Here is a 23,181-nt window from a genome sequence, read left to right on the forward strand (position 1 = left end):
AGCCCCACTACTTACAAGTTATGTGGTCTTGGGCCCATTACTTAACCTCAATTTTCCTCAGTCGCAACATGAAGAAAATAATAGTCCCTACCTCTCACAGTTGTTGCGTGGATTAAATGGGAAAATATAAGTGAAAGACCTAGCAGGTGCCCAAGATGGTGTTAGGTCTATCATCACACAACCCTGAAGGCGTAGCACCAGGACTTTTCCATCTTAGTTCCCACTGTGCAAGGCTTTAGTCTGAAAACAGGGCCATGAGGACCTGCACCAACTTAATTAAACCAGCTTTCTGCCTTGGAAGGCCTGGCCAGTCGCCTCCACCTAGTTTTCAGATCTTATTGAGATGACCTTGAATATGCTCTTCTTTCTCCATAAAAGCTCTTCCCGGCCTCCTTCATCCCCTAACTCCAACTCTCCTTCAGTGGCACCTCTGAGGTCAGCTCATCCAAGAAGTTTTTCCCCAGGCTGAATTCCCTTATCTCCCACAGATTCCTGAACTTACAGCCCTAACGGGATACATACCACTGTTATCAAAATTGGCTCTGTACTTGCCTGTCTCCCCCACTGGACTGAGAACCACTGAAGGCAGGCAAGGACTGTGCTATGTTCACTGTTTGATCTTCAGTACCCATCTGGTATCGGTTTGTATTATATTTGTGGTGTAACAAATTACCACAAATTTAGCAGCTTAAAACAACACACATTTACCATCTTACAGCTGTGAAGGTCAGAAGTCCAAAATCAGTTTCACTGGGCTAAAACCAAAGTGTCAACAGGGCTGCATTCCTTCTGGAGAACCCATTCCTTGCCTTTTTCAGCTTCTACACTCCTTCCTCACAGGCCTGCATCACTACAACCTCTACTATAGTCATCACATTTCCTTCTTTTCACTCTGACCCTCCTATAAGGATTCCTCTGATTACACGGGGCTCACCCAGATAATCCAGCATAATCTCCCCATTCCTCACTTAATTACACCTGCAAAATCCCTTTTACCACATAAGGTAACACTGACAGGTTCCGGGGATCAGAACATGGGACACCTTTTGGAGAGGGAGCCATCTTTCAGCCTACCTCACTATCACAGCTCTTAGTGCATAACAGATGGGCAGTGACTGACTGCCTCCTGCAAGAAACCATGCTCCATGTGGTCCTAAACCACTGAGACGTAGAAGCTTCTCGACAGGTTTAGGAGGGACCCAAAGCCTAGAGCCCCTGTTCCAGCCAAAATCTCCCAAAGGAGGCCTTCTCTTCATAACCTGCAACTCTGAGTTTCTTCAGCTAACGTGGAAGCAGCCCACACACCTCCACCCTAGGTAAAAACCTACTGGTTGATCCTCTGAACTCTGAAAATATGGATAAATGAATCAGTCTCAAACATCATTTGGTAATTGCCCTTTAGATAGACTGACAGGCACAGTCTATGTCTTCTTGGAGCTCACAATCCACACGGCGTCATCACAATGTGTACAGAAGCCAAAAGGCAGCAGGATAAGGATTTTACCACTTACCAGCATGAGTCAGATTTGATAAATACACATATTATAGATACAGCACATTCTTTGAAATTGTATCAAAATCAAGCTTTAAATTAGCAGGCTACAGCAGCAACCTAGCAACCTAGCAACCCAATCACATTCATTTCCACTTGAGCCTGGTACCTGAACAAGAAAGTGTCAGAACCCTGGACAAGGGCAGGCTGGGTGCAGGGCACACCCACCTTGTGGAATGTGGCAGGTGTCAAGGAGGGGCAAGGGAAGGAGCCCAAGCTGGGATCTGAACTCTCACTCTCCAATCTACCCTGTGTGACCATGGGCTTGTTAATCAACCTCTCGGAGCTTTCTCAATATACAATATACACACAATGAACCCATTCATACAGACCGACAGGTAAAATACCTAGTAGGTAATATGCTTCCACTAGGGTCTGGCCCCCTTCTTCCTGCTCCTAAAAGAATCAAGTTGATAGGGCAAGTAAATCCTCTCAGAGAGTACAACTTGGTGTATCCGCGCTGTTTCCCTAATGTCATCCACACATTGCCCGCACACCGCCTCCATGATTCTGCCACCTCGCTGTCCAACCTGTACGTCCACTTTTTCCTTTAAACAGACAGCACAGAATTTAGACACATCCTAAGCAACAGTAGCTGCCAAATGATGAGTTCAATATTCCAGTCATATTTCACATGAAAAAATCATATACTCAGGTATAAAACTATTAAAATTTAAAATACTCACCCCTGTATTATCCCATATCCTGTTACATTTTGGGAAACTCTGGTGAAAAAACCTGAGTTCTGGTCCTGACTGCGCTAACAACTATTAGGTATGTCCACGTGAGGTCCCTTCTCTGAGACTCAGTTTCCCCCAAGTAAGAAAAGAAAGAGAATGATCTAGACAACCTTTCCATTTCCTCCAGTTCTGAGGTTATGAGATTTATTATCAAGTGGTCCAGATAAGCAAAAGAATCCAAGCAGGGAATTTTCGGAAAAGGTAATGAATACCACTCAAAATTATTAGAATCATTTATCATAAAAGATGACAGAAGAAAAGGATGAGAGAGAATGACAAAGAGATAAACGCCATACCTTCCCTCATCTTGAAAGACTCTGACTTCGTGCTTCTCTTTTAAGGGATTTTCAAAAGAGAGGGCCCTTGGTCTTAAAATGGGACAACCTGGATTTGAATGTCAGCTTGGACGGTTGTTAGTTTTATCACCTTAGGCAGGCCGTTTAACCTCACAGTTTTTCTACAACTGTAAAATGGGTAACACCTCCTTCACAAGGTTGTCTGGGGATTAAATGTGAATAACTTGTCTAAAGCACCTGGAACAGAGCTGGATACAGTCACTGTTTGCTATTACTATTACACCTGGACTAATTGGTGGAGTACACATCTGCCTCTCCCACTTAATGATAAACTCTCTAAAGGCAGGAATGCCTTGCTCATCTTTCTCTTATGTGTGTCACATAAAATAAAGAACTTGGCCTGAATTTGTAGGGAATCAAAGCTTACAGAAAGAGTGCCTGCTCCAAGACAGGAAACTGGAGATGCCCAGAGATGTATAAATAACAAGCAATTCTTCCCTGACAAAGACAAACGTTCCCTTCTTCCTAAAACAAAAGTCTTTAGAATTCACCAAGATGTACACAATGCTTGGGCCATGATTCCCTGCTTCGATCTTCCTTTATAATATTCTACATTTTCCATCATGTGTCCATAATAGGAAAAATTATTTAAATTGTTACAAGGATAAATGAGACTGCTTGCCTCTGACTCAGAAACTCAGAGACCGGGGTCCAGTCTCCAGCGTTACATATCTGGCTACCTGACCTCAGAAAAGTTACTCCATTTTCCAGTAAAATGACAGGAACAATATCCCTCTGATGACATCACCAGGCTGCTGTGGGAACTAAGGCACCCAGGTCCGTGCTGTGAAAAATCTCTGCTAACGAGAACTCTGGAATCTTCTGAGTATGCCCGGAGTCCCACCAGTTGCTTTTCACTTTTTATTCCTAACCAGACCTTTATTCCTTTACTTGTGTTATACGCCCATAAATGTTATTCCTGTCATAAAAAGAAAGAATAACCCACAAAGCTGCAGCCTTTTTCTTATCATATAAACATGCTACAAAAGTAATGAGAATAAATTTGAGGCTGTGATCATAACTCTGTTAATGAGCACCACCCGTGTTTGAAACACCACCAGCCATGAGTCCTTATTTTCACAGGGTGTTTGTTTCTTTCTTCCCTTTTTTTTTTCCCTAACACACTTAAAACTTCAGACCTGAGTGCTCACTGGCAGCTGGTTTGGAGCAGAGAGAAGGACTCAAAATAGCTAACCAGAACCATTAGAAAGAAAGATGGGACCTTGAAAACTCCAAGCCTAATGGTTGGCTCTAAACCAAACATTTCCTCTGCCTAAAGTCAAATCAAGCTAGCAACCTCTTTATTTCTTTCTTTTTTGTTTTTATATCCACAAACATTTAGTTTATTTACATGAATTACACTCAAGTCAGAAGGAGATACAACTGATCCTCAGTACCTAAGTATTGCCCAGCATTAAGGCAAGCTGATGTACAATCCTTTTTATATATCTTGCATTACTATCCTAATATCAACTATCTTTGATCCACCAGCAACCTCGTTCTTAAAAGGTACCACTAAGTGAGTGAGCCCAAGAGGATTACAGTCCCACACAAATGACACTTAAAAGTAACAGCCAAGAAGGTGCTGTGTCTATAAGCCTCACAGAGCCTATGGATGAAAGGCAGAGGGGACAAGAGAGGGGCACCGAAAAACCAAAATGACCAATAAGGACCTCTTTTACTCACTTTACAAACATATCCAGAGTTAGCTGGAGATGTTAGAATAGGTGGATGGAAGAAAGGCAGTATGCAAATGTACTTGCAGAAACTTCAGTTTATTCTTACTCTGGGAGGCAGAGATCTTCAGAGGCATGATTTCCACAGGGGGTCAACCACACAACAGTTAACAATTCCTAATAGTCAACTTCCTCGTCAATAAAATGCGGGCAGTAATTAACTGCACCATAAATTGTTGTGAGAATTAAATGAGATAATATATGAAAGCACTTAGAACAGTGTCTGGTACATAGTAAGCTGCATTACATTACTGCATTACAGTTTTGCATACACTATTCCATTTAATCATAAGAGGCAGGCTTTATTATTCTCACAGAACACCAGTTCAAAGAGACAAAAGGACTCGCCCAGAGTTACAGAGATAAAAAGTGCCAGGTGTCTGGTTGTTCTTGGGACTCACAATCCACAATCCACAATCATGGCTGGACCAGAGATGGCTGCATTAGCAAGAGTTTGAGGCTGCTACCTTTCCAGCTCAATTATGCTCTGTGCCTGCAGTCAGGGATTCACAGGTCTCCAAGCCCTCTCTGAATAATCTGAGACTGGAAAACAGACTTAATGTGAAGGTCAGAAGAAACTCTTCCAGGACAGTTCTCATATCTGACCCTAGAAGCCCAGGTATGGCCTCTGGGGTGGGCACAAAATGACATTTCTGACATTCTCATCTTCTGTAAAATAAAACAACCCTCTCAGCTGCTGCTCCAAGGATCCTCTAGTTACCTTTAATTAAAAAAAAAAAAAACCTACCAATTAACAAGCACTGTGTTCAATCCTTTACAAACGTCTTGTATAATCCTCACAATTATCCTACTGGGGGGAGGGGGTGAAGAGAGGTACCCTTATCCCTGTTTAACAGGCAAAGAAACAGACTCAGAGAGGCCCACAAACACAAAGCTAGTAAACAGCAGAGACTGAGTTTGAACCCAAGTGGGCAGAGAAAGTGCCACAAACCATATGCCTCAACTAACTCCTCGTCATTCTCTCTCCCCTCACCTGGAGACGCAGGGGGCATAGGCCTGGAATAACTAGCCTCTTTTCTCTTCACCAGAGACAGTACAAACCCTAGGAAGGAATTTTGTACTTTACAAACCAAGACTGCAGAGACTGCCAGGGTCTTTATTGTTTCTCCTCTTGATCTTCTGTGATTCAGAACAAGCCTTCAGAAGCACCTCTCTCTTAAACTGGGTACTTTCTCCAGCTGCCCGTCCCAGGAAGAGGCTCCCTGCCAGAGCTGGGGCTGAGGAACACAGTAACAGCCACCATTAAACCCAGCACCTCTGTTAAGAGGGAAGGGAGAAGTCTAGGAGCTGGTGTACAGAGAGAAAGACGGACCCTTTTCCCAGGTGGCAGTGGCGGTCAGGTCCCAGAACAGAGGACTCAGCTGATGCTGGACTCTCCACAGCCCGCTGTGCCCAGCATGGACATTAGGAACAGGACACATGGGGGACTTTCCAAACCAGCCCTGCTCAGCCCTCTGACCCTACCACTCACAGTGACTCTGATCTCTTCCTGTTCACCCCACAATTCCCACAGCCTTTATAACAGCTGCCTCACTTTGCCCACAACGTCACAATCCCCGATGACCTCCGGTTCGCTTCACAGTGCCCCCAGGGACCCACCTACTCTTTACAGAATCACCTTGAGTAGCTTCCCAGGCAGTGGCCAGGCCATTATCAATGAGTATTCAGCTATGACCAGTAGGCTGCAAGTGAGCAAACGTTAGATGGCAGACTTCCCATAATCTAAAAAAAAATTGTTCTTAATCAGGACCATCTCCAAATCCTCAACTCGCAGAGTGCCAGCAGATCACCAGCAGCTCAGGGCACTGCTGGAGAAGGTGGCACTCTAAAAGCATGTGAGTTGGGGGAGGGGTGCACTGAGTGCACATACCACAAACCCAGTGGGAAGACAGGTGGCACAGACTCCCCAGTAACCCAGGGTGTCAGGATCAGAGGCCTCTCTGAAGCCAAGCCCTCCTTCACTCATTTCCTCCCCGGAAGGCTGGGGTGAGATGGGGACTAGGTGTCCCTGGGCAGCCATCAGAACAGTCCAGCCCTGGAGACCAGAGCCAGGAGGAACCCAGGAAGCCAAGCCACTGAGGTAGGGGACAGACAACTGAAGGGAGGGATGTGGGGTACAACAGCCTGTCTCAGCGAACCGCTCTGATACAATTCACAGCCCACAGTTAGAGCTAAAATCCCCCTCCCTGCACTCCTCACCTCTATAAGCCCATCCTCCTCCCCACATTCCTCTCCCCCCCCCATAAGCCCAGACCCCTCTTGCACCCTCAAGAGTGTCAGCTTCCAAGGCAAGCTCATCTTCTCATCACAGATCTGCCAACCCTTCAGTTTACAAGGCTGAGTCCTCTATCCTAAACTGACAAAGAACAAGCAGTGTCCCAGGTCTCTAAGGCACAATGCTGCCAGGAGGGCTGAGTTTGACAATTCTCCTCAGGCCCCAGCTGGGGCAAAATCTCAGCCCTCCAGCCAGCCCAATCCGCCAAGCCAAGCCTCATCCACAGCCGTCCATTTAAACCTGGGCCCTCCCATTCTTATTTATTCACTAGCACACACAGAGCACACCTGGTGAGACTACCAGTTTTAGAATCCACCTGCTCCCAGCCAGCTGGGAGGGAAACTGAAACCACAGCAAGAACTCCGCCCTCAGCTCTTCCCCAACCTTGACCTCCTCCTTCCACTTGGAGCTGAGGGAACTGGGAGAGGCAGGTCAGGTGACCACCTGACAGACACTTTTGCCTCGGCCCACAGTCCTACAGAGCAGGGGACTGAAAATATACCCCAGGGCACTTGCTGAGCAGGGCGGAGGTTTTCAGGCACTGAGGCCGGGACAAGGCAGTTCTTTTCTGAACGCTTCAGACTACCGGCTGAGGGCTCAGGTCTCACACACCTGAGCCTGGAAGCTGCTCTGAGGCAGTTGGTGGGAATGAGGTTGGTTTCAGAAGGCAAAGGAGGAAAGGTATGGGCCGGTTCCAAAGTAGATAAAAAACAAAAGCTGCTCCCTCTGTGCCCTCCGGGGGGAGATGGGACTATCCCACAGATGGGGAAAGGGGGTTCCCTTTCGTGGAGTGCCGGTCACTGGGGGAATGCCAGCATCCTTCTCAGGAAATAGGCTGCAATACCCTGGGCTTAAACCTTGATGGCCAACGCCAAAAAAGGGAAAGAAAAACCTGCAACCCACCAATCTCATTTCCAGATTCCCTCTCTCCAGCCTAGACACATTAATAATTAACTTGCCTACCCGGAGCTCGCCGGCGTTGCTATAAAAGATGAGTAATGGCACTGGAGTCCCAGCCCGATGCCCGCGGGCTTCTGGGCTCGGGGCTGGGACGGGCACTGGAACAAAGCCTCCGCGTTCCTCCGGGAAGGTGTGTCTGAAACTAGACCTGTCAACGGCGAGAAGCTGACCCCTTACCTCCCCCATAGCCGGCTCCCTGCGAGAAGGGGTGGGGGGAGGGGCCGGCGCCCCGCCGCGCGGGGCGGAACGGGTGGACAGGTCTCCTTTGCCCACTTCCCCTCCCCCGCACCCCGACCGACTGGTGCCCCCAACCACAGCCCATTTCGGGAAGCCGCGCTGTCTGCTGAGAGATAATCCTGTTACCATGAATGCAGTCTGTACTTGGAGACCAATTCTCACAACAGCAAGACAGCTCCCTCGGCGCCCTTCCCGATGAGTAACCCAAAGCCGGTCGCCGGCTCAATGAATTCTCTCGCTGAAACTCCAGCGGCGAGCTGCGGCTCCCACGCGGATGGCCGGCCGGGGACGAACCGGCTCCCATCACGCCAGCGCCCAGACACAAAAGCATCCCTAAATGCAGCCCGGGCACCCTGAGCCCTACCCGCCCAACAGCCCGCAGCCCCCCGAAAGTTACGGCGCGCGGACACACCTGCAGGGCCCCCGCGGCGGCCCCCTCCAGCCCCCCAGGGCGGCGGGGCACGCGTCCCCGGACGGGCAGCGCCGCGGCTCCATGAGCCCGCTCCGGGAGCCGGGGCCGGCTACCGGTCAGCAGCGCGGGGCGGCAGAGCGCGCTGGGGCCTCAGCTCGCCCGCGGTGCATCTCGCTCCCTCCTCGTCCTCGCCCGGCCTTCCCTAAGAGCCCACACCCACTTGACATAAGCGCGGATCAAAGCACTTGGCGCAGCGCCAGACGGCAGACCCCGGCGGTCCAGAGCGCGACCCGGGTGCCGCCGCTCGGCCAAGACCGCGTGTCCGAGCGCGGCACGTTCCTCTTCTTGCAGAGGATGCTGCAAGCGGCAGTGGGCAGGGAGACGGAGGAGGTGGGGGGGGAAACCGGCGGAGGGGGCAGGACCTGCCGCCTAACAGCAGCGCTGCTCTGGCGCCCAGCCAGCCACCAGCAGACCTTACAGCCGTTGCTGCAAGCGCCCATCGACTGTGAAGACCAGGTCGCAGGTGACCTGGGTTGCTGTCCTCTCCCCGCCAAGGTGAGTCCTGACCTTGAATTCTCTTCCTCAGAATGACTCAAGGAGGCTCCTCTCCAACCACCTCTACGAAATTGCCGGGGCTGATTCTGCCAAGCCAGTAATAAATGCTTGATTGGATGTGGGTGCTGACCCCACCACCCAGGAGGCCGCAATGAGGCACCCAGGGAAGCAGACCATACCCTCTGGCTTGTGGCTATACCAGCAGCCTCAACTGGGTCTCCTTTCTCTCTCTCTTCTCTCAATGCCTTTGGCAATAAGGGACAGCTCTCCTGGTTCTGCAGGCAATCAAAAACAGCACCACCCAGCAGCTCACACACACTTCTAATTCACTCATTAGCATCCATCCAAATAGTCAAACATTCGAGCATTTATTAAGGCTTAGTATATGCCAGGACCAACAGAAGATAAAACAGCATTCCTACACTCATAGAGCCCTACACTCATAGAGAAGATAGTCTAGTCGCTGAGACAGATATTAAAAATAAAGCAAGGTAATTATAATTGTGACAAGGATATTAAAGATAAGAGGTGCTACAAGAATGCACACAGGTACCCTAAACTATCTTGGCAGTCAGGAAAGGCTTCCCTAAGGAAGTGACAGTTGAGCTGATGAGGAATGAAGAGAAGTCATCCAGGGGAAGGCAAAGTTCAGGCAAAGACCCTGGTTATTAAAGTGTAGGTCTGCTCCCATTCCCAGGTGGAGATAATCAAGCAGACAGTGAAATGCCATGCCCGAGACACCTAGGTCTTTGTCCAGGAGGGGCGTGAGGCAGCTTACAGGCCCTGGAAGAGAGCCTGGCCATCTGTCCAAAGAGGCCCTATGTCTGCTTTCTCATCTCCCCCTGAACTAGGCTGGCCCACCTCATCATTGAGCTCTGAACAGGTAGTCGGGAGCCTTCACTCTGGCTCCAACTCCATCATCAATTGGCTGTGTGGCTCTAAAGAAATCCCTTCCAACTCTCTAGTTTCAGTTTCTCTATCTGAAATGAGGGTTTGGATTAGAACAGTGTTTCTACACTTTTTTTTTTTTAAACCATACTCCCTTTTGGATAAACATACAACTGTCATTCCTGTTCTGTAGTATCTATGATGACAAGACATCAAATCATTTTCCAAATCAAAAATTATAATATTGAATGTGCTTTTAAAGCTATATATTCCCTTTAAGTATTCACCATTAAAAGATCTCTGCTGAAGATAACTTGGAAGCAGGATTAAAGAAATGGTGTCCAAGCTCCCCCTTTTCCTGTTATCTGTCCCCATTCCTCCAACAGGAACCTAGCCACAAGCACTTATCATCTCCAGCCTCATTTCTTTTATTCTTTCCAGGATAAATTGGCCAGGCAATGAACAGAAGCCGTAGGTCATCCAAAAGGCATGCTGTGGAAGACTCTTTTGAATGATAATTTCCAGTGATGCTGGGAAATAGACACTTTGAAGGAAGCACATAATGTTCCTGGGGACAAATTAGCTATATGATTTAAAAGCCTTAAAAATGTACTATCCTTTGAACCATCAATTCTCCATCTAAGAATTTATCCTCAAGACATAATTATGGATGAACACAAAAATTTATACACAAGGATTTTTATAACAGCAAATGATTGGTTAATAAACTGTGGTACATCTTTGCAACTAAATATATGCAACTTTAAACCTAATATATAGAATATTTACTGTTGAATAAAACAAAATGAAGGTTACAAGACAAATGATCCCAATTGTGTGTGCATGTGTCTGTGTATAGGTTTGAGAGGGGTGGTAAGCACCTATGGTGGAATGGTACTGTGTTCATTTTTCTTAGGATGACTCAGAACCTACCCCTTGGACCAAAACGTGACATCACTATGGCTTGTCATCCTCACAAGTAAATCTATTAACCCATATGAAAGTTATAGAAGTTTAATATTAAAACAGAACAGAATAAACCTTACAGACAGGCAAGAACACAGTTAAATTCTCCACCGCCATCCACTTACCATTAGGGATTTGATAGTAATCTTAAAGGTAGAAAGGTTTTTCCCCCAGACTTTTCATTTCATATAGATTTTTTTTAAGTTGTTCTTTCCTTGAGTCTAGTTCAATAGTTTCCAAACTTTAGAGTGCATAAAACTTACTATCCATGGTGTTTGTAGGGTAATCTTGACTTTGGGATTCTTTTCCCTTACATTCTGAGTTTAGAACCTCATCACTGTATGACAGTTCAGAAAAAAAGACTACCAGAAGGATATTTAGCAAAATGTTAACAATACTGGAATTAGAGTTGATTTTTATTTCCTTCCTTGGGATTTTCTGTGTTTTCCAAGTGGTCTGACAATAAATACATACTACCTTTGTAATCAGAAAATAAAATGTTGCTTAAGTGGGTTAAAACCCCTCCAAAAGATAAAAGAAACTATGCCTTGACTTTCAAAGGGGTGACTCCGACCATGCCTTTCACATGCCTTCTCTCTGCCAAGTTCTCGTACTGCCCCAGTTGGTGCCCCAATACCCAAGGACAGACAGTACATTGTCGCTAGGATACCATACAGGAAAAACTGGCAAGAAAATTATTTTTACATTTACCTCCTGGGGTGTGCTTATAATAATGCTTAGAAGCTTAGACTAAAGGGTCCAAAATGAAGCAGCCATGACCATCCACTAATGGATCTCCTACCCATGAAACTGTCTACCAAATATTCTAGGTTCTTAATAAGCTGAGAACATATAAGGCATATACACCTTTGGTCCTGAGGACCAAAAACTATTCAGCTTGCTTTTCCCAGACCTGATGGTGCCACCAAGCACACTGGAAAGGACCAGTAGAAAAAGGACAGGCCATAAATCAGACTGCGCTCAGCCAGTAACCGATGAGTGATCTGTGCCTCAGTTTCCCCTCTGTTAAATAGCCTAATAAAGGCTCTACTTTTCTTTTAAGGGTGGATATAAAAGCATTAGGATAAAGTGAACAGTAGTATCTCAGTGTAGCATGTTATTATTTAATGAAAGTATATGCTAGGACTTTTGGGAAGAGAAGGAGCTGGCTAGTTGTGAGTTCTTTGGCACAAGGGCAGTAAGCTGCAATTTGCCTCATATGTCAAGCTTTTTGAGAACCTAGAGTGCTCACAAACCAGATGAAGGACGTGAGGTGGGAAACATAACTGTGCTGACTTTCTCTTGTGGCATAACTCATGAACTCCTGAGTCAAGGACAGAAGGTGGGTTAGATGAAAAATCCAAGCTGGAGGCCCAGGTTTCTCAATACACAATAGCCAAAAACCATCAGGGCAGCATCTAAAGATGAGGAATGCTCGTATTATTTGGCCACTTTAATTCAATAATCATTAAATCCCCCACCAGGCGTAGCAACTGCATTCTCTGCTCAAAATGAAGCACATGACTTCCAAGCCAGACAGAGATGCCATTACGTTACATTTTAAATCTATCTAGAGTCTAATAAAGTTAATTTTACTGTTATGGCATCTATTAAAACATGGGGCCTTTGTTTAGAGAGTAAACAGAGGGGAGGGAAGCACAGACTTGAAGATCTGGGAATTTTGATTATTCCAGAATTGTTTCTGGAAAGGAGGTAACAAGAACAAACTTGATTTTAAAAAATAATCTTAATGGGACCAAGTGTATAAGAAGGGCTGCTCTTGTACAACTATCCAGCCCCCTTGAGAACAGACCAGCCTCCCCCTCCCCCTCCCCTACCACACACAGCCAGGCAACAGCTCAGGGACAAAAATGAGGCACCCTGCTTCACCCAAGCAGGAAACATTCAACACACTGACCACGGTAGCCAACTTGGGTCTGGAACTTGGAGCCTAAGAGTCATTAAGAATGGGAAAAAAGCCTACTTGGTCCATGGTCAGAGACTAAAAGCCATGCAAATGAGTTTTGATAAAATGAATAATTAATAAGCAAATATACAGCTTTACACATCTTTTAAAAATCAAGAACAAAACCAAATCACAAAACACCTAATTAGCTAGAATACATGTCTATGACCAGTGATCTTCATACATCCATTTTAATCAAAATAACCTTGGTTGACTGTAAAAAAGCAGATGCCAGGGGTCCACCCCTAGAGAATCTCATGCAACAAGTCTAGGGTGAGCCCAAGAATGTGCATTTTAGCAAACAACCCAGGTGATGTCACTGTTTGTGGTCTAGAGACCACACTTTGAGAAATGTGAAGCTACAAGGCCAGGAGGGCCTAACGCACCTGGCTCCACTTACCTTCTAGCAGGTGTCACCCTCCTGGACTTGAACCCTCCTGGACTTGAATCAGTTCATAATGGAAGCTGAATGAATACAACTGATACATCTTGTGAAACCTCAACAAAATTGTAACAAAACTAGGGCGTGATGAAGAACGCCAGAAAAAAAGAAAATAGGAAGCACTTAGCACATAGGAAGTGCTCTAAAACTGTTACCTTTTAGAAGAATGAGGATAGTGAAATTTTGATACCTGTCTAGTCTCACCTTGTACTCATAAGCCAGGTATAAACCCCCTAAATTCACTAGTGTTATCACCAAAAAACTGCACAGACTCAGCCAGACATGAGTTAAAAATCTGGGCTCACCCACTTGCCAGCGGTGTGGCCCTGGATAAGTTTTTTCTTCTCTGAGTCACTCTATCTGCTCAACTCTAAAATGGGTTTAAAAAAAAATCTATCCCCTTAATGTTATGAGGAAGAAATAAAGAATTGTGAAAATGTGTGGGACATAGTAGGTACTAAATAATTGGCAGCTATCATTACTTAGTCAATGGATAAACATTTACTAGAGCCTTTTATAAATCAGGCACTGTCAGCACAGGTGATACAGTAGTGACAAAAGAGACAGAGGGACAAAAAGACAGATAACAAACAAGTAAATAATTTCAGAGATTGATGTCTGCTATGAAGAAAATAAAACAGTGATGTGACAGAGTGAAATGGTGGTTCACAGTATGTATCAGGAAAAGCCTAAGATGTGGCATTTAAACTAAGATCTTGTGGAGGAGCACTTCCAGCACGAGACCAGGTGGGAACAAACCAAGCGCATTCCTGGGAAGGAAGGACAGTAAAGCTAGAACTCAGTGACCAGTGGGATGGGCGGTAAAAGAGGAAACTAGGGAGTCAGAGAGCGAAGGTTATGGAGGCCGTGTAATACCTAGTGAGAGTTTAGATTCTCTTCCAAATGGCAATAGGAACCATAGAAGAAGTTAAAAGAAAAGATCGTGCCATGGAAGAGGCATGATCTGATTTGCCTTTTTAAAAGACTTTTGTAGCTGCTATTTGGAGAATGGCTTGGGGGTTGGGGACAAGCCATTAGAACTGTCCTAAGAATGTTACATGTATGATCTCTTTTAATCCTCATGAAAACTTAAAAAAATTTTTTTTTTATTTTTGGCTGCATTGGGTCTTCGTTGCTGCGCGCAGGCTTTCTCTAGTTGAGGTGAACGGGGGCTACTCTTCGTTGCAGTGCGCGGGCTTCTCATTGCAGTGGCTTCTCTTGCTGCGGAGCACGGGCTCTAGGCACGTGGGCTTCAGTAGTTGCAGCACGTGGGCTCAGTAGTGTGGCTCGTGGGCTCTACAGCACAGGCTCAGTAGTTGTGGCGCACGGGCTTAGCTGCTCCGCAGCATGTGGGATCTTCCCGGACCAGGGCTCGAACCCGTGTCCCCTGCATTGGCAGGCAGATTCTTAACCACTGCGGCACCAGGAAAGTCCCATGAAAACTTTTTATATGAGTACTATTATCATCCCGATTTTACAGACACCAAACCCAGGCATAGAAAGATTAGGTAACTTGCTCATCACAATAAGTGGAGGATCCAGTATGCAAACCCAGATGGTCTGACTGCAATGCCTCTACTGCCTTTGAAAAGAAGTAGGGAGAACTAGCAACACTAGGTAAGGAGACTACTGCAGGAGTACAGGCAAGAGAGGGTGGGGGCTGACCAAGACGGCAACAGAGAAGATGCTGAGGGGGATTCAGCTGTGCAAAATGTCTTGGTAGCAGAGCCAACAGGACTCACTGATGGGATTTATGACAGGGGTGCAGGAAACAGACAAGCAAAAAAGACTCCCAAGTTTTTTATCTGAGCAACAGAGTGGATGGCAGTGCAGTTTCCTGAGATGATTAAGACTGGGGAAGAAAAAAAATCAGAGCGGGGAGGCATTAAAATCAACCAAGAACTCAGTTTTGTACTTGTTAGGTTTGAGGTGTCTATTAGACATCTGAGTGGAGAAGTCCTGAAGGCAGTGAGCTGTGTCAGTCTCCACTCAGGGGAAAGGTCAGGGCTGGAATTGTAATCAGAGGCATCTCATCATCACGTGACTCCTTACTTAGTGTATGTGTATTTGTGAGGGTGGAAGAGGAGGACTCTTCCAGCTACGGACCTCTGGTTTGTTGTAATAAGCCAAGGCAGAGCTGCATCTCAACACAGGACTACAACTTGCTCTGAGGCTGAAAGCACCCTGCCCAGCCTGCCCTCTGTGATCCAGTAAAGTCTGCATCCCAGCCCCATCCTCTAAACTAGCTTCCTGGGAGCCTATGTAGACAGAATTCTTTCATGATGACCTCCAGCATGCCAGATCCCCGGAAGGCAACAGAGGCTGGGGGTCCTAGAGGAGAGGCTGGAAATAGGAGCCGTGGAAGGAAGTTTATCGGGCATCCTGCCAGCTTGTGAGAAAATGACTTCTGCCTCCCTCTTCCACTTCAACACTCCTTTTTTCGGTCCTCCTATCATCGAAGCCCATACGGGTGCGAGTCCCTGGAATTGCTCACAAGGGCCAGGGTGTGATAATAATAAAAGGGTTTCCAAAATAGCCTCCCACATTCAGGCTTCCCAAATGCCCAGCTGACCTCCAGGCTACACCATTTCCAGAAATATAGCAACCTCGTTTGATAAAATACTTTCAGTACTGACACCACCTTGGCTCAGAGGAAGTGGGTGTGTGCTAGAGGTCAGGTAGAGGTTGGAAGGAAAAGAAAGGCAATTTTTAAAGTTCAGCTGAAATGTCAGGAACACAAAGCTGCCCATGTTTACACAGAGCTTTCCAAAACTGAGAGCAGCTTCCAAGCAGCTTTAAAAAAATGGCTACACCAACCTGTCCAATGAAGTGGCTTTTTAGCTTAACAGAAGTAGTACCAGGCTGTTCTCATTCTCCTGTCTCCTTAGGCTTAATCTCCTAGTATAATTTATATTCTTGCTGGTGCTGATTGTTTTCTTTTTCATTCATATTTTATGCCTTTCTCATAAGCTGCTTCGAATCCACTGTGTAACAGGATAAAGCAACAGATGAATAAACAAATAGTGCAGCACAGTCTTGACATTCCTGGATACTAAACTTTCAGATTTATTTAATCAATAAAGGTTGTTTACCATGGATATTAACTGGAGGTTAGAGGGAGGAAATGCCCTAATTAATATGTAAAACCCTTAAAAAATTTGATCTCTTGTTAAAAAAAAAAAGAGAGAGTGAGAGAGAATCTGGTAATAATTAGCACCTACATTTTTTCATATTTTTTGTCCCTAATTGCCTGACCAATAATTTATAGGGCAAGTGGGTGAAATCTTATGTCCTATATCTGTATGGATGATTTTGTGGCTCTTACCATTCAAACCAGGAACAACAGGATGCTAGTTCAATAACTGTGCTACTTCATCGTCCAAATAAGACTTGTCCAAGCCACTGAAGGAAATCAGAATAAGACTCAATCTAAATCTAACCACAAACAAAGCTGGAATCTGTCAGTCATTTTCTGGCATAGAGAGGTAAAGGCATGTCAATGCCCACTGCTATTCTCTCGTGTCCTTCTAAATGCAGAAACAAGCTTTAGAATATGAAATAGCCAGCAGCCTGGGAACACAACTTTGGAGACATAAAAATTATTAGGTTTTCTAAATCACTGGCATGAGCCAAAATCCTTACTGAGACTAGTGGGACACTTACAAGCATCCCCTTAAATGCCTTCTTCAGGAACACTCTCTAACATAAACCTGAATATAGCAATTATTCAGATCCCCAAGTGCAGGCAGCAAATGTTTTTGAGGAGGCTCATCCTCAAGGGAGCAAAGGAAAAGTGCTATTTTTTTAATCACCAGAAGTCACTGGAACCAGTATGTTCGCACTCTAGAGCACACAGTGATGACAGATGCTTATAAGGCGCACGCTGAGGACTTGTAACCTTGTGGAAGAACAGACAGATCAAATTATGCCTTGTTGCAGTTTGAAATGTGTTTTACTGCCTTCTAATTTTCTGAAGATTGACACTCCATACAGTACACGGTAGGTGGCAACACTGAGCTATAAGAATCTCCCATTTGCCAGCCTTGCGGAATAGACAAAGTTTAATATAATAATAAATCCCATTCTAAAAATTAGGTCTCTATTAAAAGAATGACAACAGGCAACAGGCACAAAGTAATTAAAAATACATGCCTGACAAATTTAGAATCAAACACACCATCAAACGTTATGTCCTGGCATATTGTCACTTGCTGCCTCCACTCTCCCAATCACTGGGCAAATCCAATTATTCCTGAGACATCCTAATTGTGCCTCTCTTCTCCCTGTCTCCCTAGTGACTTTTAAGAAAATAATATTCAACTTTAATGCGCCTGCACTTCAGAAGACACTGTGACAAGAGCAATAAACACATTCTCTGTGTACAAAAGCCAGGACAAATGAGTTCTGAGACTGCCTTGGCCAACCCTAGGTGTGGGCTTTCTTTCCCCAACTCAAGAGAGACCGGAATGTAACAGCTGTCAGAAAGCAGCAACGGCCTGTGCCAGAAATACCTTGCTGCGCAGCTCTAATTACGAAGAGATAAGAACCCATAACTCACACAGACACTTGTGGCTCAGGCTCAGACACAGCAGGCAGAAAGGAAACAGCATGCACTTGTGTCAGAGAGGCCTACACTCTGACTCTTACCAGCTATGCGACCTTGGGCAAGCCCTCCACCTCCCCTGAGCCTCAGTTTCCCTCATCTGGGAGGACAAGCATCAACGTGTACCAAATGCCTACTACAGGACTGGACTTACAGCGGGTGCACAATGCCCTGGAGTTATTATTATTAACAATCTCTGAAGGGTACAGTGGAGTAAAATGAACTTGGAGATACTGCGAGAACTATGGTAGTCAAGCTCTCTGGACAAGAGATAGTTTGTACCTTTGAAAGAACCTTGATTTTCTGTGAGAGCTCTATAAGAATCACATAAAATCCCTGGCTGCTTTTGCCTATTCATTTGTTCAAACAAGTATGTACCGAGGGCTCACAGTGTGCCAGGATTATGCCAAGCACTGAAGACAACATGGCCCTGGCCTCATGGGACTTAAAACCTAGTGGAGAAGACAAGCTTTCAAAATAATCTCATTAGTAGATGTAAATGTACATCTGTGATAAGTACCACAAAGGAGAGTTCCATGGCCATCTGTAACATGGCCACCTGAAATGAGAAAATTAGCCCAGTCTGAGGAGCTGCAGGATGACGAGGACTTAATAACACAAAGAAGAAAGCTAGAGGACACTGTTCTCCATACCCTCAGTGGGCCCGACGTAAGAAATTTAACTTAAAGGAACAAACTAGGAGGCATTTAGCTTCCTCTTAATGACTAGGGTGTTCTTCTTCTCTTAACAGTAAAATCCAGAAAACCTACTCTGTTCCCTTTTTTGTTTTGGCTACCGGGAAGCTCCAAGTCAAATGTGAAGCTCAGCAGTAATGCAGACCCTTAATGCATGCATATTTACACTCTCCCCATCCCCCTTGGTTTGTCTTCTTCTTTTTACTTATATTTTCCCTAGTCCTGATTTCAAATTCCTATTTCTATTTTATCATTGTATCTATTATTCATGAATCCTTGGTGAAAGGAGACAGGACACAAATAGAGACTTATTAATACTCTTTCTAAGGCTAAGGGGCTGAGCTGGAAAGAATTAACAAGCTTGCCCTTTGTGTCCCCGCCTGGTGTGTTACCCCAGAGGCAGAGAAAGACATGTGGCTTGGTCCACTTTTATATAAGCAGTGCATTCCTTGTGGTTTGAGTGATCTAGCACAATAGTGCTTTTTTCCAGAGACACTTTATCACGTTATATTTCTACCCTAACAAGCAGCTTTCCTTTTGCTCATTTTTCTCTGAAACATTCAATGACCTATATTTACAGTGAACCTACATTCTGGATATTCCAGGATAGGTGCCCCCTCTCTTTTTAAAAAGTATTTTTTTTTTTTTGCAATTTTCTGTTTAATAAAGGCAACTCATGAAATATATAACTGGAGTTTTCCTTTTATACCTCTGAAAGGCATGATATATACACATAGATTCTTCATCAGACCATATGTCATGATTTCTGGATCAGAAAATAGTCATTCTCCTCTTAATGATGAATTAATGTTCACACGGTAAAGGCTGAAAACAGGATAGAGATGAGGAGGAGATGTGGGAGAGACCATTACCATTTTTCAGTTTTCAGTTTATCTGCACCTCATTAAAAAAAAAAAAAAAAACAGGATGTTTTATGTGTAAAAAGTCCATTTTTTGTAGAAAACTACTCCGCTTCCTGGGAAGATGAAATCTTTGTAAATGAAAATTAGGCATAATTCCAAGAACTGCAAATTGTGGCTCTTCTCCTTATTTGGTCCTGGCCCCCTTTACATGATGAAAACTTGAACTGTCTCCCCCAGGAAAAAAGACATAAACACAATTTTGGCCAGTTTTAGGGGATTTCAAAAAGCTTCTGAAAGTCCATTCATGAACTTCGGAGGCAGAATTTCCCCAAGAATGGAGCAAATAAATACCTGAGGGTACCTGAGATGGCAGTGCGGCAAGAACACTTGAAAAAATATAAATGCTATAAATAATAGTTATACATAATGTAGCTAAGAACTATGAAGGCTAATAAATATGAATATAAAATTATTTTTTTTAAATCACTTATTTGGTTTTTTTTAAGTGAGTCAATTTTATATGGCTATTATAAAAATGCAGAGGTGGAACAGGAATGCCTAAAGTTTGAATGCCTGAAGTTTAGGGAGCATTGCACAGAGGATTCACAAAATCTAAATTTAAAACACTGCAGATACATTCTGAAAGTCATTAAACATTTGTCCAAACCCATAGAATGTACAGCACCAAGAGTAAACCCTAATGTAAACTATGGACTTCAGGTCATAATGATGTGACAATGCAGGTTCATCAATCGTCACAAATGTACCACTCAGGCGGGGGATGTTGATAACGGGGGAGGCTGTGCACATGTGGAGGTGGGGGGGATATGGGAAATCTCTGTACCTTCTGCTCAGTTATGCTGTGAACCTAAAACTGCTCTAAAAAACAAAGTCTATTTTTTTAAAAAAAAGTCACTCTCATAAAGCAGCTCATTCAAGGACACTGGTTTTTCCTTTTCTCTCTCCTCATGTTCTCCCAGACCAGCTGGCTTGGCAACACATACCCCATGTCACTCTTAGCCCTCCTCCCGGCTTTCCTTCTATTCCCAGCCAGAGGATTCCCGTACTGCTGCAAAGATTATGAAGAGTTAAAGGCTGCTCTGGCACAGGCGGCATGTATGGGTGAAGGGCAGGGATTTCCCTGAGCTGCCTGTACAGAGGTAACTGACCAGGGTGAGGCGACAAAGACCAGCTGCATTTCACTGACACCCAGGATCTGATGAGACCCAGACTTCGCCATAGGAAGTGAGTCAGAAAACGAGGAGCTCAGACAATGTGCCAACAGAAGCCAGGGCCACTGGAGGCTGGGACAAGAAGGGTAGGGAAGAGCCACCATTCAGACAGCCTGCGTGGGTCTGTCTCCCCTTCACAATCACGACCTTAGAACTACTCACTCAATGCCCCTCTCCCCTTCTGGGCTATAACTTCCAAGAGAAGGACCACTTATATCTTTGCTCAGCCCCGTATCTCCAGGCCCTCGCACAGTGCCTGGCACACAGTAGGCACTTTGAAGGAACGGAAGAAGAGTGGCTAGCACAGGTGCTTTGTACCAGTAGATGCTCAGGAAATGGTTCTGTTAAAGCAAATAAACTGTTTATCGTTAAAAAAAGAAAAGAGCAAATGAATCCAGAGAACACAGTCCCTTTGCTTTTTCACTTCCTGTAGGCAAGTCCAAGGTAGCAAACAAAATGGAGGAGTGATTGAAACCAAAATTAAAAGCTGGCTGTGGCTTCCCCAGAGCTGGCCGAGTGGTCCAGACATACGTGTGCTCCTCCACTAGCCACTTGGCTCTGAAGTCATTTCAATCTACTCCATCCCCAGAAAAGGGAATTTAAGGATAAGTATGGCACTGAGACTCAGGTACCCCCACTCTCTGGATAAACAATGTGGTAAAGGAGGGGCATGCCTCTCTCTGACTCAACCCTAGCACCTGTGTCCAAGAAATAAATACACTCAGAAGAAGAAGTATTAGCGGCAATGTCAGGGTGAGTGCCCCTCCTGGCTGGGTGGTGCAGCAAGTCTCTTGAAGTCACAGCTGCCCTTTAGAAACGGGCGCCCCAAGGTGTTGGGATGATCGGGTACCCCTCGCTAGGGTTTCCTTACCTAGCTGGACCAAATGTTGATGACCAAACAAAGGCTCCATCAACTCAGCTGGAAGCAGTCTTCAAAAACAACGAACCCAAGAACCATCCCTTTACAACATCCCTGCTGACTGTCTAGCTTGGACAACCCCAATGATGAGGGACTCCTACCTCTTACCTCTCAAGAAAACCTTCTCCATCTTTGGGCACCTCTACTGAAATTCTGGATCTCTATTTTTCTCTGAAAAAGAAAGGATTCCAAGGCACTCCTGAACCACCTAGGGCATCACAGGAGAACATGATTCAGTTTTCCCTTACACCAGCCTGGGGAACAGTCAGTTTTAGAACCACTGACTTCCAGAATCTCCAAAACTAGAAGTGATGGCAAAAATAGCTAACACTTATAGAACACTTACTACGAGTCAAACATGCTAAGAGCTTTACAAGCATTGTCTCATTTGGTATAACATTGAATGCCCACACTCTCATTTGTGGAAGATATTATAACTTTTGGAAAAAAAAAGATAGGGCTTCCCTGGTGGCGCAGTGGTTAAGAATCCACCTGCCAAGGCAGGGGACACAGGTTCGAGCCCTGGGCCGGGAAGATCTCACATGCCGTGGAGCAACGAAGCCCGTGCGCCACAACTACTGAGCCTGTGCTCTAGAGCCCACGAGCCACAACTACTGAGCCCACGTGCCACAACTACTGAAGCCCGAGTGCCTAGAGCCCGTGCTCCGCAACAAGAGAAGCCACCGGATGAGAAGCCCGCACACCGCAACGAAGAGTAGCCCCCGCTTGCCGCAACCAGAGGAAAGCCCACGTGCAGCAACAAAGACCCAACACAGCCAAAAATAAAATAAATAAAAATTAAAAAAAAAAAAGATAGTATAACTTTTTTATACATGAGGAAATGAAGCCTTAGAGAGTTAATATAACTTGCCCAAGGTCACACAGTGAAGAGGTAGATGAGCTAGGAATGAAACCCAAGGTTTTGTATTTGCTTTGTTTTGTTTTGTTTAGCAGTAGAAAACTTTAAAAAAATAGACTCATTGTCAAAACCCAATAAATAGGGCGATTGGGATTGACATGTATACACTGATGTGTATAAAACTGATGACTAGTAAGAACCTGCTGTATAAAAAAATAAATAAAATAAAATTTAAAAATTAAAACAAAAATCTGGCTCAGTTTTGGCTTCCAACAATTAAAGTTGCACAGTAATGAAATCAGTTGTCTCACAAAAAAGTAGTGAGATCATTGTAAATGGAAATATACAGGCAGGTGCTAAAAACTGTGAACTGTAGGACTGTCAGTGTTTTTCAACCCTAAAATAAAATTAAATTAAATTAAAAACCCAGTAAATAAAATAAAGCAGCACTGTGCATGCAGGTCCCTAAGGTAGTGACATACTCTGATTATACTTAATAAATATACCTTGAATTCCTCTACTAAAAGTACCTCTCTCAAAGAGAGTTTTACTGCTTTGTTCACTGCTGTGGCTCGTGCTTAGAACAGCACCTGGCACATAAAAGGCACTCAAAAAATATTGTTGACTGAATGAATCCAATGTTCATAGAGTATTTACTATCTTCCAGGCATTGTTCTAAGGACCTTCCAGGTATTAGCTCAATTAACCTCACAACAGATCCTATTGTCCCCATTTTATAGATAAGGAAACTGAGGTACAGAGAGGTCAAGAAGCTTTCCCAAGGTCACACAGCTAGTAGGTAGCAGAACTGGTATTTAATCTGGGGTGAGACTTTGTGTCTTTTTAACTATATTGAACTCTTCTATTCCCTTAGTTTATAATAGGAGAAAGATCTGAGGCCTAC

General features: G+C 44.8%; 1 protein-coding gene across 6 annotated transcripts in view; it reads right to left on the reverse strand.

Moving 5' to 3' along the window:
• The window catches only part of PLEKHA7 (pleckstrin homology domain containing A7), a 208,872-nt gene that overhangs the window by 123,586 nt on the left and 62,105 nt on the right, over positions 1 to 23,181 (reverse strand). The window contains exon 1 of one of the 6 annotated variants that reach the window (XM_068555734.1): positions 8,290 to 8,341. The exons of 4 other annotated variants lie outside the window; for them this stretch is intronic. The gene's annotated coding sequence lies outside the window, so the exon portion shown is untranslated. Of the gene's footprint in view, positions 1 to 8,003; positions 8,078 to 8,289; positions 8,342 to 23,181 lie in introns of those variants that run through there. One more of the 6 variants, XM_068555735.1, reaches the window with a different exon arrangement.

The sequence above is a fragment of the Eschrichtius robustus genome, chromosome 11, assembly GCF_028021215.1.
Source record: "Eschrichtius robustus isolate mEscRob2 chromosome 11, mEscRob2.pri, whole genome shotgun sequence".
Lineage (NCBI taxonomy): Eukaryota > Metazoa > Chordata > Mammalia > Artiodactyla > Eschrichtiidae > Eschrichtius > Eschrichtius robustus.